This window comes from Schistocerca nitens, chromosome 6, assembly GCF_023898315.1.
Source record: "Schistocerca nitens isolate TAMUIC-IGC-003100 chromosome 6, iqSchNite1.1, whole genome shotgun sequence".
In the NCBI taxonomy this organism is placed as follows: domain Eukaryota; kingdom Metazoa; phylum Arthropoda; class Insecta; order Orthoptera; family Acrididae; genus Schistocerca; species Schistocerca nitens.
In genome coordinates, this window is record NC_064619.1 from 176737964 (window position 1) to 176753241 (window position 15278).

Below are 15278 nucleotides of genomic sequence, written 5' to 3' on the forward strand. Positions count from 1 at the left end.
ATTCTCTTACTGTCCGAACTATTTATCGTCCATGTTTCACTTCCATACATGGCTACACTCCATACAAATACTCTCAGAAACGACTTCCTGACACTTAAATCTATACTCGATGTTAAGAAATTTCTCTTCTTCAGAAACGCTTTCCTTGCCATTGCCAGTGTACGTTTTGTTTCCTCTCTACTTCGACCATCATCAGTTATTTTGCTCCCCAAATAGCAAAACTCCTTTACTACTTTAAGTGTCTCATTTCCTAATCTAATTCCCTCAGCATCACCCGACTTAATTCAACTACATTCTATTATCCTCGTTTTGCTTTTGTTGATGTTCATCTTATATCCTCCTTTCAAGACACTGTCCATTCCGTTCAACTGCTCTTCCAAATCCTTTGCTGCCTCTGACAATTACAATGCTAGAATATATACAAGAAACGTTTGGGGACGTTGGGCGGAAGTGCTACTCTGAAATGAAGAGGCTGACATAGGGGAGGCGGGCTGTACCAAATCGTTCAGAAGAATGATGAGGGCCCTTCTCCTAGGAGCTGAATACCGATAACTTCGTATCGGCGAGCAACGCGTATGTAACGCATGTTTTGTAAATACAATAAATAGTTTGACGTACAAACGCGTGTTTTTTGTTATCCGTTGCTTTTCGGTTATCCGCGCAGTCTCGGGTCTGCATTAGCCGGGAGCCTGACACTGTACTCCTGGAAGTGAAGTCGTGTCGGCGGCGGATTTCCGCCTCACGCGGCGCCGCGGCGCGTGCCCGCGCTGGCTGGTGGTAGCCGGCGCTCGCGCCTGGCGGCTGCCTCCCGGAGACGCGCGGCTGCCACACGCCTTGCACGCGCCGCGGCTCCACAAAAAACACGCCTGCCCTCCTCCTCCTCCTACACCGGCTGCTGCCCGGCCGCTGCACACCGTCAGCAAGCACAGCCGCGCTGGAAGCACTGGCCGCCGTAACACCAGCCGCTGTACAGCCAATTACCGGATTCACACCAGCCAAAACAGGCAGAGTGCGCAGCGCATATTACGTCGTCGCGTTCCTTGTTCTCATAAAACACTGCGTGTTCTAGGCCTCTGTTGACAGAGGCACAGTACCGCTACCCTTACATCTACATACATACTACGCAGGCCACCATTCCGTGCACGGCGGAGGGTACCTAGAACCACTGCCAGCTATTCCCTTTCCTCTTCCACTCGCAAATAAAAAAAAGGAAGATTAGGATTCATTGTCTCGTCGACACTGAGGTCATTAAGAGACGGAGCGCAAGCTCGGAATCTTTCGAGGACGGTTAAGGACATCGGCCGTGCCCTTTCAAAGGAACCACCACGGCAGGTGCTTGCAACGACTTAGGGAAATCCCGGAGAACCTACATCTGGATCTCCGGACGTGGATTTGAATTCCCTCGGTCCGCTTACAAACAAAGCGAAGGAAAAGCGAATGTCTCTACGCTTTCGCTGGATCGCTGATTCCTCTTGTCTTCCCGATCCTTACGCAAGATGTACGTTGGTGGCACAAGAATCGTTCCACAGTCTGTCGCAAATTCCGGTTCTCGCAGCTTCCTCAGTAGGATTACACTACAAGTAGGATTTTTCCCTCCAGGAATTCCCACTTGAATTCACGGATCATTTCCGTAATACTCGCACGTTAATCTCTCAATTGCTTCGATGCGTTCCTTTAATCCGACCTCAAGGAATCCCAAACACTCGAGCAGTATTAATAGCGCAAAAAGACTACCCGTCAGTACTGAGTGAAATTCGCATTTGATCTGGACAATCAACACTCTGATGCGATGTACGAAGATGATTTCAAAGATCTCGGGTAGACACCTTAGCAAATGCATATAAGTATGTCTTGTTCAGCGTGGCGAAAAAGTGTTTCCACCCGGAATCGAACCAGGGACCTTCTCCGTGTTAGGCAGACGTGATAACCGCTACACTACGGAAACGACGGATACGATAATGTTCTCCTTATGCATTCGTAAGAACCTCAGCTTCTCTTCCACTCGCACACCTACACCTGATCGACACACTTTTGACTACCTGAAACCTATCACAAGTGAGGGCTCAAAACGTCTTCGGGGTGCCCCAGCGCGTGTCTTCCGCAGCATGAGGAGCTGCGGAACGAGATAGCGCTCTTTCGCGCAATTTTATAGCAAATCACATCTGCAAAAACAGTCACGTTGTTGGCAGAAGGCAATGCGGCTCCAGCTATAATACGCGGCTTCCTCTATAGATGAGCTACACTTTCCTAAAATTCGCGCAATAAACCGAAGTCGATCATTTGTCTTTCCCACTAGCGACTTCAAATGCTAGTTCCATTTCATACCACTTTGTAAAGTAACGTGTAGGTGTTTAACCGGAGTGACTGTGTCAAGCAGCAAACCACCAATACTTTATTCTGTATTTATTTACAGCTGTGCGTCCACGCCCGTACCATGCGGTGTCTCGCCTTGTGCTTAATGTTTATGACGTCGTATCTCCCGAAATGTGTGTCGTACAGTGACATAATATTGTAGGAACGATCACCGGCATATATGGATACTGTCTGTGATTTTTTTTTTTTTTTTGCAAATAAAATTAGTAACAAATAAGTAATAAATTTTAACGTCATGCCTCAAGCTATACTTTTCATGCATGAATGACAGAAAAGTAGTATGAGATAAAACAAATTCCTTTCATTATTTTGTAGGGGTGGTAACAGAAAAACATTCGTAAAGGTTTGACATTATGTGTAAAGTTAGCTCCAAGTCGCTAATTGCTCTCATTCACAAATATTGGAAATGCAAATTTGTGGTAGGGTCTTATGGGATCAATCCGCTGAGGTCATCGGTCCCTAAGCTTACGCACTACTTAATCTAGCTTAAACTAACTTACGCTAAGGACAACACACACACCCATGCCCGAGGGAGGACTCGAACCTCCGACGGTGGGAGCCGCGCGGACAAATACTGGAAGTCTGTGAATTCATGCTTCGCCGGCTATCATGCTTTTTCACCCGCCCCCCGCCCTCCAACCCTTTGACAGGTAGGTAGCTCTTACCCCCACAACGAATTTCGCCTGACAGTAGGGTATATGTGTACCAAGTTTCGTTGAAATCGGTCCAGTGGTTTAAGAGGAGCCGTGGAAATTAGAAAAACACACACACACGACACATACATCCATTTTTTTTAATAATAATGGATTACAGAATTGTTTTTCCTACTCATCTGCATTAACTCCCAAACCATGTAATCCGTAAACCGATTTGCCAATACCGCTTCTGACTACTCATGTAAAGTAGTACAATATCGATTCTGGACGTGCGGTTCCTGGATGCCGGATTTCAGCTCCCACGACGGATATTCGGTCGACATAAACGTTTCACCGCATTTCTCTCGTGATTAGACTGTCAGCATATCACTTACTTCAGACAATGTTGGTTAATCTGGACGAAGAGACTTGTCGTGGAGTGCAGGAAAAGATGAAATACTGGACTGACCAGGAAGTTATGCATTTCCTTTATTTAACAGAAGAGATGCAACATGAATCTTGACGGGATGCAAAGAAATGAATGCATATACATATGGTGCATTGAGCAAAACGTAACGATTGGCAACAACTCTGTGTTCTGAGCAACCATTTAATTTTTTTGTGGAAAGGGCTTTCGTACACAGTATCTGCTTACAAAACATTCACTAATTCTGTCGGCGGTACCGAGCGAGGTGACGTTTTGGTCAGCGCACTGGACTCGTATCCGGGAGGACGACGGTTCAAATCCATGTCCGGCTGTCCCGAAGTAGGTTTGCCGTGATTTCCTTAAACCGCCCCAGGCAAATACTGGGATGGTACCTCTGAAAGAGCACGGCCGATTTCCTTTCCCTACATTCCCTAATCCGAGATTGTGCTCCGTATCTAATGAGCTGTTCTCTACGGGACCTTGCACCCTAATCTTACTTCCTTATTAAAAACGGGAGTACCTCTTGAGCCATTCGGAAATTTTCTATCGATCTGTGTCTCTAAAATGTACAATAATTTTCAAGCAGTTATCACTTCGAATTTTTTCCACAAAGTGCACGATCTAGGTGGGTGGATTAATTGGCGTAGAAAAGATCTTTATAAACTTTTGTGAACAACGTTCTCCTCCTTAGGAGTTCATTGACACTCATAAGGAAATCGTACTTTCATTAAAAATATTACGTTGGTATTGTGAATTTAACTTCTAAGCGCTGACAAAATCTGAATAACTGATTTTCAGAGACCATTCGCGTAAAACAAGTGACGCACTGAAAACCGATATTTGATTGGTGCAGAAAATTAGATTGAGACGTTACGTGTAAAAACAACAGCGATAATAATCGGATTCCGATATTCGATTTTCGTTTTCCGCAAGGTCTGGTGCACGTAAACATTGTGAGGCAGTTGAGCCACAAGCTATCTGGGTTACAAACCTCCAGACAACAAGGAAACTAATGGCAACGAACAACGTGAACGACTTAAGCGGAGACGGCAGGGCATCGTGAACAGCTGGACTAAGTTCGTTGGCTTCTACCCAGAAGACACAACTGACTGAGACAAGTATGAGTCCAATATTATTAAAGATTATTAAAACGTAACACCGATATTAAGAAAGAGAGAATATAAAATGTGTACTTAACAGCCCAGTAAAACGGTTTGTTGTCGACTTCGGTTAAATTTTGACGCTTCTAAGAATCAGATTTACACGTACGAGCAGGAATGCACACCACCTGACGGTAAATTATGAAACCCAAAACCGGTAAAGGCATAAATAAATGTCATTTAAAGAGGAACGTTGTCATATCCGTTCATCAGCCATTTTATCGCCTATGGTTGAGTATCAGTTAAAATCCACGCTAGATTAAACTGTACTATTTTAATTCCCCAAGAGGTGTTCATGCGAGTGTCCCCCACCCGTTTCTACTAACGAGTAGGGCTCGTATTCTGTTACCTTAGCCACTGTCATAATTGGTGGCGTTTATTATCGTCTAGACATCGTTAAAATACCTAATCAGACGAATAAGAACATCAAATCTACCATCCAGACGTTGGATATCAACCCTTCAAGGTTAACAGGAAAAATCAACGTGTTTTTCCGTTGTCCGCAAATTATAGAGGAGTACGAAGAGATGAACAGATTAGCACGAGATATGGGACGACGAAGAATAGCACCAGTCCTGCCGAAATGTAACAAAAAAGCAGGAATGGCCAAGTCTCGCATACGCGGAACGAGATTTCAGTGGCCAACAATCATGTCTAGCCAATAACTGTAATTCATGCGGTAACAAGACTGGTGTTAATCCAAAGACACTTTCTCAGGTTTTGTGGGAATAGTTACTTCACAGTGTAGCGAAATATTACTAAAAGAAGTTAACTAAAATAAAAACAAGACTTTTTTCATTATGCCAGAAATGTATTTATTTTACAGAAAGCTTAAAGTGACACGAGTTTCGTTTCAACCAAGCTCGGAGCTGTTGTTCGCTAGGCGTTACAATCATATTAGCTGTTACATCCCCGATGGAAACGCAAGGGTAACAACAAAAGACGATAATATTAGCAAGATGACACTGTAACGATTAGCTACGCCGGTATGCATGATATGGCTTAACTGTATAGAATGGTGCAAAATAATTCGTCGCTACAACAGTTGTAATTCAGGAAGCGATACGTTTCTCCATGCGACGGTTGCACGTCACAGAAGGGATGGAGTGCAGTTGTATGTACCGATCCAAGTACTACACAGAAGCAGCAACAACACTAACATTATAAAATAAGATGCCTCTTTTGTTAGCGTAGCTTGGCTCCAGCTTGACAAATAACAACGAGAAAAAATATTCAAGGTCCAAAGTGTTTTATGGCTACTTCCTGGAGGTATGCGTGATCACTATCTCATGGCATGAGCTCCACTTACGGCTATGCAGCATCACATAAGAAGGGCAACTAGCGACGAATGTATTTGTCTGATGAGAGTTTTGACAAATTAAAAGAGAATGAAGCTGTGCTCTCTTCTGGCAGAGTTTCCCTTTAAAGTTTTCATAAGTCCGTAGCGAATAAATTTACATTCGTTAACGTTCTGTCGACGACGCTGCCATTAATGACAGAGCTTAAACTCCAGGATGGGGCAGGAAATTGGCCACACTGTTTTTAACGGAACCACTCGGTATTTGCCTTAATCGATGTAAGAAACCCCAAAATATCCAAATCTGAACGTACAGAGGGGGCTGAACTCCTGTCTTCTCCTATGTGCGTCCAGTAGCACTCACTGCGATCTAGTTTGATGCTGTATGTAAAGCTGCAAAGCTTTGTCGAAACTCCCTGTGAGTCGGTAGCGAGAGCGTCATGTAGATGACCCAAAGATTTAGGCGAGTAGAAAAAGTTGCTGGAACCGAAATAACAGGTAGGCCTACTTACAACAAATATTAGGCCTACTTATAGCAAACATTACGTCGAAAATATACTGTTCTCAAAATTTAATGGACTAATGACCTCAGATGTTTACTCCCACAGTGCTTAGAGCCATTTGAACCATCTCAAAATTTAATGGGCAGGAGGACTATCAGTTTTTTACTCTTAAATGTCAGTGTCATACCTTCGCGAAATAGCTAAGAGATGAAACCACTGATTCAGATTCAGTTCCTGAAATGTGGACGTATTCTAACTGGACAGAGGAGAAAATACTAATATGGCGTCGTACAGAATATTTAATAAATTAGAATGGCCTTTTTTCATATTACTAATCCAAAATGTTCCTCGGCAGTAGTTTGTGGACATATATCATGTACGCTACTTTTAACCCTGTAGGCAAATACTGACGGTGGCTAATGTTGGCAACATTGTTTTACGTCCGGTAGAATTCTCGGAATTATTAGGAACTTTGATGACATGCTTCTTTGTTTCTTTGGAGATACTGCACCCGGGGTCTTGTACAAACGCAAGTAAAACATTTGCTAAACTTGTGTAGTGGATCTAAGGGATTTGACTGTGTTGCTTTAGAGTATTATCAGTGGAGCAAAGGTCTATTTATACACCAGGTTTTAGACCGCGGCCGACCGGGGTGGTCGAGCGGTTCTAGGCGCTACAGTCTGGAACCGCGCGACCGCAACAGTCGCAGGTTCGAATCCTGCCTCGGGCATGGATGTGTGTGATGTCCTTAGGTTAGTTAGGTTATTTTTAGACCGCGGTTTACTTTGTTTATGTTTTGGGGATATTAGAGTATATGTTGGTATGTCAGTGGGTTTTTATTTTCCAGTGAATGTTTGTTCATTAGATTGGAACTGCATTTGTCCACTCCGGCCACGTGTTGTTATGTTATTAGTTTGTTTCATTTTCATTACTGGTATATATCACACTTGTAGGTGTTCCGGTGAGGGATATATATGAATGCGATCGCTTTGCTGGTATAGCTCATTGTACGTGGGTGTTCCCCTCAAGTCCATTACGTTATTGATGTATAAAAAATTAAAAAATGGTTCAAAATGGCTCTGAGCACTATGGGACTTAACATCTTAGGTCATCAGTCCCCTAGAACTTAGAACTAGTTAAACCTAACTAACCTAAGGACATCACACACATCCATGCCCGAGGCAGGATTCGAAGCTGCGACCGTAGCAGTCGCGCGGTTCCGGACTGCGCGCCTAGAACCGCGAGACCACCGCGGCCGGCATAAAAAAATTAAAAAATGCACTATAAGTTAGATGCTAAATTTCGTTTTGTATGGATAACAATACTATATTGTTTTATCATGGAATTTTATTATGCGATTTATTCCCTTTTTAGACATGAACTATGATTTATGTTGTCTGAGCTCTCATGCTCTTCTATCGTGTTGTGTGTGTTTCCGTAAGCGATGGCCCGAAGACGACAGCATTTGATGGCGAAACTTGTAGCATGTGTCAAAAACAATAAACGACGTAATTGAAATGTAGCCGCTGGTTTTGTTGTCATTATTCAGGTACTTCAAAAAGGGGTGATTGGGTTTAACGTCCCGTCGACATCGAGGTCATCAGAGACAGAGCACAAGCTCGGATTGTGTCAAGGTTGGAGAAGGAAATCGGTTATACCGGCATCTGCCAGGAGCGATTAGGGAAATCACAGTCTGGATGGCCGGGCGCAGGTCTGAACAGTCGTCCTCCCGAATGCGGAGGTTTACTGAGAAGGAGTCTTCCCACGCGCAATACGCGAATGGTGAAAGAAAGGGGCCAAAAAGATAGCGCTACCACAAGTACCCTCCGCCGCATACCGTGAGACGGCTTGCGGAGTGTAGACGCAGCCGCAGTGAGCACGCGTACGTCGCATAGGCCGCGACACGGTTCTGCCGCGTTCGCGCGCCAACACCGACTGTTAACGCGCTCTGAAGGAAACATCCGGAGTACTGGCGCGGAAACGGCGGCCTGGCGAGGTGCACGGAACATAAAGCACGGAACGCGAGGGCGACGCGGCGGCACGCCAGTGACGCCCGCGCTCCGCTTACGACACGCGGTCGCCGTTCATTACCTCAGCCATCACGTCAGTGTCCGTACAGGGAAGACAGTGACGCCGCCGCGGCCTTTCCTGCACTTTCTCCGGACCTTCCGACACGCTCCGCGCCCGCCTCTTCTGGGGTCCATCTCTTCAACCCGTCCGAGATACTTCACCGTCTGTTGGGGTCTACTCTCGTTTAAGACGGAGGAGCTGGAAGCAGCCCGTTTACCTCTTCGAATTCAAAACGGAGAGAAACTTAGTCCAGAGAATCTATAAAATACCAGTAAAACCCTGATTCATTAAAGAAGTAGTAAATTATAACGTCGTGTCTGTTGAAGTTTTATTGCGCGCCATTTTAAGTAAAAACTGGTTCTTCAAGCAGTTCAAAGTTTACGATGTCCGATCTCCTGACCTACGTGTCGTACAATGATACAGTTTTGCTGATACTTCAGTGACACATGTGAATACTGTCTGCAAACAGCGAATACAGTTAATAAATAAAGAAGTAAGGAATTACAACATTACGGCTGATGCTCAAGTTTGACAATACGAACAGCAAAAATATAGTAAGCGATAAACGTTTTTTTTCCTTTACTGGCGTCAGCAAGAAAAAGTGTCGTAAAGGTGTGGAATTATGTCTAATCTTTGTTAAAATTTGCTAGGTGCTCTCAGCCTCAAATACTGGATTAATGCATTCCTAGTATTTGTATGCTGTGAGTTAATATGCGTAGGTATTCCCAGTGCAGAATTTTGTGCACGAACTGGCCTCTCGATTATGTCCCATAAGTGTTCAATGGGATTCGTGTCGGGCGATGTTGGAGGCCAAACTATTCGCTCGAACTGTTCGGAATGTTCAAACCAATACCAAACAACTGTGTCTCGGTGACATTGCGAATTGTCATCCATACAAATTCCATGGTTGTTTGGGAACATGAAGTCCGTGAATGGGTGCGAACGGTCTCCAAGTAGCCGAACGTAAGCATTACCAGTCACTGATCGGTTCAGTTCGACCGGAGGACCGAACCCAGTCCATTCCATCTAAACACAGATCACATCATTATGGAGCACCACCAGCTTGCACAGTGCCTTGTTGACAACTTGGGTCATGGCTTCGTGAAGTCAGCGCCACACTTTAACACTACCATCAGCTCTTACCAGCTGAAATCTGGACTCACCTGCTCGGGCCACGGTTTTTCAGTTGTCTAGGATCCAGCCGATACGGTCACGACCTCGAGAGAGGCGCTACAGGTGATGTGCTATTAGCAAAGGCACTCGCGTCTGCTGCCATAGCTCATTAACGCCAAATTTCGCCGCACTGTCCCAACGGATACGTTCGTCGTACGTCTTACATTGATTTCTGCTGTTATTTCACGCAGTGTTCCTTGTCTGATAACAGTGACAAATCATACGCAAACAGCGCTGCACTCGGTCCTTACGTGAAGTCCGTCGGCCACTGTCTGTCTGTGGTAAGAGGTAATGCCAGAAATTTGGTATTTTCGGCACACTCTTGACGCTGTGGATCTCAGAATATTGAATAACCTAACGATTCCGAAATGGAACGTCCCATGCGTCTCGCTCCAACTACCACTCTGCGTTCAGAGTCTGTTAATTCCGATCATGCGGCCATAATCACGTCGGAAACCTTTTCACATGAATCACCTGAGTACAAAAGACAGTTCCGCCAGCGCACTGCCCTTTCAAACCTTGTCTACGCGATACTATCGCCATCTGTAAATGTGCATATCGCTATCCCATGTCTTTTGTCACCCCAGTGTAAGACTATACTTCTTAATCAGTAGATTGTGACAGCTTTATATTTTTTTTAAGTTGTCAATAATTAAGCGAAATACTGAAAATCGAATTTCTATTGCCCCTACACTGCAAGGGTACCGAACTCTCGGTTCCGGGATAGCGTTTTAGTAATACAGATTACAGTGCAGCGCTTTTTCACTCAGCAACACACTATACATCTACAAAGTCTTTCTAAATGCTGTATCGTTGTAACCATGAAACGAAAGAAAAGGAAACGTTTCTTGTTCAAAAATGAGATTGTTGCGCACTATTACAAAGAATGTTTTGTGCTGTTTTAGTCGCTTAACAGCATCCGGCATCCAAGTCTGGAGAAAGACAAACTTCCCCAGTTCCGAAAAGCAGTTAACTATAATGGTGCAATCTTTCGCCAGGTTATACTGTTCCTGACAATGAAGGCGGAGAATTAGTTGAACTTTTCTTGGAACTTCAAGTTGGTTCTTTAATACTTGCACTGTATAAATCTGTATCCCAGTTACGCACAGCAACAGAAAACGACTTGAACCCAGTGGCTGCCTGTTTTCTTAATGACTTCCTTAGACTTCGCAAAGGCCTTCCAACGCTGTGTACTTTAAACAGATTGTAACGTAATACCCAGGCGCGGCAGGACTGAGAATAACCTCCGGTAGGTAAGGGCACGGAGCTTCTCGCGGTGCACGTTTCACACTGGCGTTATTTTTTCTTACTACATCGTCTTCTGGACAACCAAGCATTGTATTTTCCAGAAAATGTAAGCTAGTATAACAGATGGCATTATGAAGTGATTTGCAATGATTCTGGAAATCTACTGCGGAAATCCCTTGCTAAGCTATCGTCAACGTGGTATGGACACTTTACATAGCTCAAGACATGGATATCGCTCTCCCTGCTACACGCATCCTGTTCAGAGAAACGAGGCATTGTCTGGGAAGGGCGCTGCTCGGCCTTTTTGCAGTACTTGGCAGTCACGAAAACATGACTCCGCTGCCCCAGTTGGACGGTGTCCGTCCTCTACTGAGACGGGTATTTCATACAGTATTTTCTTGTTGCGCCATACGACACCACTAGAAACAATCAGTAAGCATGAATTACCTAACGGGTCAACATGCTTGAATTACCTCATGGCCAATTCATGATGTTTCTGTGCTCGCTGCAGCCGTAATTATGTTCAGACGTTTGGTGCGGTGGTCACTTTGCAACTTGTGCGATAAATGGCATCAGCTACAATAGTAGTATGCTAACAGCTGCGTTGCCTATTCGGCCTGTTCTACTTTACAGATGGTGTTAATTTCTGACAGATTTTTTTCGACTGAAACGGAGGTCAGACAGTTTGTCGTTTAATAGCATCTCTTAGTTGTTCACCCCTTTTCTGTAGGTAAAAATTACGGTAGCAAATATACATCGGATTAGCCAGCCACAAGACCATCACAATCTGACGGTTGTCAGTGATGTGGAAATATTCAGCTTTTACTATTCTCTGCAAGCGGAGCCGACCAAACGACTTCTGTGTATCGTCAGGTCAAGTTGTACGCCTTTCGTATCGCGTCACGCGGCATCCGTTTAATTTAAGTGTGATCATTCTTACGTTACAGTCATGGTCTTCGAATAGGTAACGGCCGATTGCAAGTCAGTAGATCTGACTCTTTTCTGGCACCCTGCGAATAAATTCGCTGCTCCTTTCTTAAGAAGTCTCTCGTCTGCCCCGACAAGCCTGACTGGACCCGATTTCAGACCTTTTACTCCAGGATAATCAGAGGTGGTCACTGGGAATCGGACTCGGAATCCAACTTTTGAGCAGCGACATTAAGCACCGTGCAGCGAAACCGATGATAACAAGATTGTCGAATTTTTTGGGAGATGATTTTTCTTAGAATGCCGCAGCAGCTTCTCATTTTAGCGTATATAACTTAAACGAGATTCTTAGATTTGAAAACTGAACTATCTAAAACACGAAAACCACTACTGAATTTACCTGATAGGTACGAAAATAGAGGTTTATAAGCAGCATACACGAGAAGCAGTTTGTTTCAGACTTTATGGCCCACGGAATAGTGCTAACTGCTGCTAATTAATCGTCAGGTATTCTGAGCTTTCAACTGCAACACGCTTTCAACTGCCGTCAACTAGCTAAGTTTAAGCATCTGATCATCAAAATTCAGCTGACAAAGACAAAGCAGAATATAGACTCAGGTATTAGAAGGACTGAATTTTTCGTCAGAAAAATCTGCATACCACTGATATGCGCACGGCCGAGGGTACTGCCCATTGTACCACGTATTGTGATTCGTCCGCGAGTGGAGCGCGGGAAAAGTAACTGTTTAAATTCATAATTTTCGTTAACGTTAATGGAACAGCAATATGTCCGAAAAGTAAAATTAGTAAAAAACAGTCTCGGTCGCACAGTCATTTATTAAAAATATGACCGGTTTCGTCCTGTAGTAGTAGGCCGCCTTCAGATAACGCACCATCCGGCTGACGAAAATGTTGCCTGAAACAGCAGTGCTGATCCCAGTCGCAAAACTGTTCTGCGACGGGGGTCAGCACAGCTGTTCCAGACAACATTTTCGTCAGCCGGATGGTGCTTCCGAAGATGGCTCACTACTACACTCCGAAACTGGTCATATTTTTAATAAATAACTATGCGATCGAGTCTGTTTTTTACTAAATTTAACTGCTTAAGTGTCTTCGTGTGTGCTATAATTAGTTTAATCTAGTCTTAGCGCTCCCCAGCGGGGTGATGCATATGGGACTAGAGCACAGAGAGTGGCGAAAAGTCACGAGATGTCACTGTGAGACGAATCGGCCGTCGGCTGCTGGGATCCGCTGCCTCGTACTTGCCGCTGTCCGTCCTGGTAGAGATGGGTGTCTGGCGTCCCACATTCAAATCGGCTGCAATCCCACATCAATCCGTCGATCATCCCGGACACTTCTACAGAGGCGCCATGAAGTCCGTTCGTCAAACCGTTCAGGTCGCCCTATCCATCGCTTCACGCGTGTAGAAACTCTGCGTATGCCGGTGGTTCCCAAGCTGTGGGTAATGGCTCCCTGAGCGCAAAAACATAATTTTCCGAGGGATGGAAACAAAGGGCATTTCGGTCACGAAATTAAATTATCTTTCAAATATCATTACCATTGTCACCATTTCGTAATGATTACCGCACTTCTGTAGGACCTATTCCGTATTATTATTAGCGGCAGTGGTCACATATAAAGCATTGGCAGTCTGAAGATTTCCAATTTCTGTCAATAAGGAGCCCAGCAATCAAGTAATTTACGTACAGTACGCCAATTTTTCTAAAATTATGTTGATTTTAAATGAGGTTGCCGGAGGGGCGGGGGGTGTGGGGGGGGGAGGGGTTGACGGGGGGATCAAGTGTCGCTAGGGAAAGGAGCGATGCAAAGGAAGTATGTTTTGGAACAATTGTCTACCCTAAATTTGTTCTGTTAGTTGTTTTCTGAGGAGTTGTACATAGCACTAATTGATTAGTTAATGGTTTAATAAAACTCATACAAAAACTAAATACAATGTCATTTTGAAAATGAAAGTGCTTAACGAAAATTCTTTTTCATTTTGAAGTTTCGTCAGGCGCTAGTGTTGATGATGGTGGGGAGGTGGGTATAGAGAGGTTATTACCTAATGTCTGATTCCATTCAGGGGTAATTGTCTCAGAAAAATTTTTAACCAGTTGTCTGTGCGGTAATGAAGAGCCACTATGCACAATGTCGACTTCTTGGCAGCCTCCGATACGCTATGACCCATCGATCATCATCCTATGTTCATAGTCTGTTGTAATGCGAGGTGCAGCCGTGTTCACAACACACTTTTCTTCAATCAACCCTCGGACATCGTTTCTACACTCGTGCCATACGGAACATCCCGCCACAACATTCGGACGCTGTGATGGGCACATCTTCGAAAGGGGCAGTCTTTCCCATGACTTTTCTCTACTCACTTTATATTCCTAGATTCATCACTTAATACTGTACGTTTACTTTCGCGGGATATTTGGAACCTATCTTCAAGCGTCTGTCCGCTCAGGTTTTCCACTATTTCAGGGACGCTCAATGGTGAGTCAAATCAGTTATCATTCGTGAATACATTCAACATACTCTGGTAGTCCAATTTGGTACGGGTTCTACATACAACCTGCGCCGCGTTCTAGAGTGGGTCGCACGAGTATTTTGTGAGCAATCTGCTTAATAAGCTGGTCATTTATTTCTCTGTAATTAAAGTTATTGTTGGGTATGTTGAATTGAAACGATACATTGTAAACCGTACCCTGTATCTATCAAATTACTACCGATTGAACCGTCGTACTACCCAATTCTTTAGAAAATCAAAATTACAATCTCACCACAGTTATTTAAGGGAAATAGGAAGCCCGGGATCACTGGTGATGGACAAGCTTGTGATTGTTTTACAATTTTAATTTGACTCAAGCAGACTTTATTATAAACTTCAATTCGGACATTTGCCCTCTTACTGATGCAAAATACAAATCTTTACTATGATTGAATTACATAAACACGAATAAGAATCATATTATTTTGCGTTCGCAACCAAAATCATTGACAGTGGGTACGGTGAATAATCAATCACAAACAATCGTTCGTGTTTAACCATGTCTCAAGAGACTAATAACACTATACACTTCCAACCAAAGTTATACAGCCACATAATACCATAACTTCATAAAGAACAAAGAGATCTTAAAGCTTAATAAAACTGAACTGCCCATATGGAATACATAATAAGGACGCCCCCAAATTCTTAAGGAGCAATACTCTAACGTTACCCGTCTCCTAGTAAAGTAGCAGGAAACTTAGAGATCACTTCCAGTTGCCTTAAGGCACTTTCAACATTAAATAAACATACCAAATGCTGCCGTGACAAATGATTAAACCATTACCTCTACGGCTGCCGGGCACATACACAACCGCAGCCAGTCCCAAAGCGGACAATATGTCCTAAAACAAGTTAAAATTTGCATGAAAAGCACTTAAAACACACACTCCACGGATGCTCAAAAACGGAAT

At 44.0% G+C, this 15278-nt stretch overlaps 1 protein-coding gene and 1 non-coding gene across 7 annotated transcripts in view; both read right to left on the reverse strand.

Annotated features, from left to right (window-relative positions):
• The window catches only part of LOC126262576 (myocyte-specific enhancer factor 2), an 888576-nt gene that overhangs the window by 63257 nt on the left and 810041 nt on the right, over window positions 1–15278 (reverse strand). The window lies entirely within an intron of this gene.
• On the reverse strand, window positions 1873–1945 carry Trnav-aac (transfer RNA valine (anticodon AAC)). The gene has a single exon. It is a non-coding gene; the product is annotated as a tRNA-Val (tRNA).